We start from the raw sequence: 2,805 nt of genomic DNA, 5'->3' as shown, positions 1-2,805 counted from the left end.
TCCTTACAAAAAGCAACTTGCATATTGTATAACCTGTTTAAAATACAGAAAAAACAGAATTACTAAAAATATTTTATCTTGAAATTGCTTATTTGAGTTGATTTAACGACACATTACATAGCAAACCCGACTAAGCAGCATGCTGACGCATCCTACACAACAAATTAGAACAATTCTGTTTCATTTAATCTCTGTTTTTGACGACCGTTTACTGGAATGACCTACTTAACTTGCACAGTCGATGTATATAAATACATAAATGAAGATGTTTTTGACCATTCTGTTGATTCGTAAATAATGGAAGCTGGATCATCAGTTGTTCCAATTTTTGAGATACATTTGAATATAACAAATGATCAACTATTGAAATATGTGTATTGAAAAAATAATACACATTGTACTTCTTAATGTCTTTTTAGGTTGTTCGTATCCCACATTACTAAATAGTACGTCTGTCATAATTGTGCGAGTATCAGGAATTAACATCGTAAAGTACAGCTGTGACGGAGGATTAAATTTGATTGGTGATAGTGAGATCACGTGTCAAGGAAACCTTATCTGGACTGATCCATATTTTTTCTGTACAGGTATACATATTTCAATATTCAAAGATGCTAACATAATTTGTATTAGTTCGCCTCAACAAAATAGTGAGAACTTAATATAAACAATCGTTAAAGTAAATATAAAATCAGAAACCAATGATATTTTATATTATGACATTAAAAAGAAAAGAAGACGGAAAATAATTGCAAAGAAATTTGTTAAAATTTGATTTTCTAGGATGCACGAATCCTCCATCTGTACCAAATGCAGCATTACATATAGAATTACTACAGAGTGATAGTATGGTGTACTATGATTGTGATATCGGATTTAATTTTATTGGTTACAAATACATTGATTGTATTGATAACTCGTGGACTGTACGGCGATTCATTTGTACACGTAAGTAGGAATTATAAAAGACAAATGGTAAACCAAATACTATTGTTTTGAAGTCTTAATATTGATATGATTTATAAGGTTCACATAGTACTAATGGATTAACAATTATTATCAAATTACGTGTAGGTTGTTCTTTTATTTCATAGTAAGTTTATGTTTTAGATTTTTCCAAATGTTTCCGCAAAAGATCTTTTTTTGGAAGTTTAATACAAAGACTTGCTTTGTGCTTTGTTTATACATGTAAGCTTTAAATTACATAATATTTAGGGAACGAAATGGCCTTAAAGGAAATGCTGTGATGCAAAAACTGCCAGATGACATAGTAAAAAAAGTAAATTAAAACAAAAAGAGATAGAACCTACCAATGTTGGTCATTTCCTTTTCAACTTACCAAACGTATTGCCGTACGAATTACAATTTGATTAAAATACAGATCCCGTGTGTCTAAGCTTTGCTTACAAATATCTGAAAACGCCCTTTTGAAATTTCCGTTTTAAAGACCTTTCGGGATCCTCTGGTTTGGTAGAATCAATACACTGCTTCAAAAAACATGAAGGCGGAAATTTCATTGGCTGATGTCATAACTACAAGATAAGAAAGTAAAATGGAGTGTCTGTAATTTAATCAGATTGTACGAATTAGAGACACCTTGCTACAGTCTATTAATGCACGTTTATTTTGCATGTATTTTATACAATACCGTAAGTTTTAGTTGTAATTTGATCTGCTATCTCATCTGTAAATTAATTATTGTGATCGAAAATTATTACGGTTTATTTGGTTTTGTACTATTTATCATGATAATGAGTTATTAAACATTCAGCCTTGTATGCCAGTAAACAATGTACTTATAAAAAGGACAAGTGGATTGGTATGACTATAACTACGACTACACAAAAGTAACGAGGAAAAAAACCTAAATGGCCGACATAGTTTTCAAGGGCCAATTGCTTATAACAGATTTTGAAGAAAAAATCGATTTGTACACAATTGCGTCCATTATACAGTATATCTATGTAGTATATGGCAATTGAAGATTTTGAAAGACATCAAACATATTTTCCCAGCTGAATTATTAAAACAATTTTAGTAGTATCTGGACAAGTCGCTTTTCATTGCATTGAAAAAGAACTTATAAGTCGTAGAAGGACTGACAAAATCATGTCAAAAACGAAAAAGGACGAAAAGACGAATAACAAATCATTTAATAAAAACCTCAAGACTTAGCAGCTCGAACCCCACTAAAAAACCTGGAGTGGTCACAGGTGCTACGAAACGGTTGGAAGATTCTGCAAAGAAATTTTGATTTCAAAATATATTACAGATATTAATGAATATCACAAAACAGATATCGTTAGAACTTTTTTTAGCTTTTTTTTAAAAATGTTTTGCTGTTTTCGATGTGTTCATTTGGAATCTTTTCCTGCATACAGCTTGCACAGAACCACCAAGCGTTCAGAACGCTACATACAAAATTGAACAGATCAGCAACAATTTCGAAGTTTTATACCAATGTGATACTGGATTACTTTTGATTGGAAACAAGTTCACACAATGCCAGGTAGATGCGACTTGGACATATCCAACATTTATTTGTACTGGTAAGTTTTTGTAGTTCAATTCTCTTAGTTGCTGTTAAAAAAGTGGAATAAATGTTATTGTTTACAATGTTAGGAATTGGAATCAAAAGTGCATTTAATCAACATTCTATTCTTATTTTTACTAGGCATTTATTTATAAAAGAATCTGTAAAGACATTGTCAGTTTTGATTTTGTGAATTGTATTTTTCATCTAGTCATTTTGAGAAGTCGGTTAACATGTATTCAATTCTTTCTTAAACATTTTTTTTTTTCAAA

General features: G+C 30.6%; 1 long non-coding RNA gene across 1 annotated transcript; it reads left to right on the top strand.

The window, feature by feature from the left end:
* The first annotated feature begins 547 nt into the window (after positions 1–547).
* On the top strand, positions 548–2,532 carry LOC127720981 (uncharacterized). Its single transcript, XR_007991016.1, has 3 exons — positions 548–587; positions 784–948; positions 2,382–2,532. It is a non-coding gene; the product is annotated as an uncharacterized LOC127720981 (long non-coding RNA).
* Positions 2,533–2,805: the final 273 nt, after the last annotated feature.

This window comes from Mytilus californianus, unplaced genomic scaffold (genome assembly GCF_021869535.1).
Source record: "Mytilus californianus isolate M0D057914Y unplaced genomic scaffold, xbMytCali1.0.p SCAF_11, whole genome shotgun sequence".
Classification (NCBI taxonomy): Eukaryota; Metazoa; Mollusca; class Bivalvia; order Mytilida; family Mytilidae; genus Mytilus; species Mytilus californianus.
Note: the sequence above shows the minus strand (reverse complement) of the source record. Positions and strands in the feature narration are given on the sequence as shown.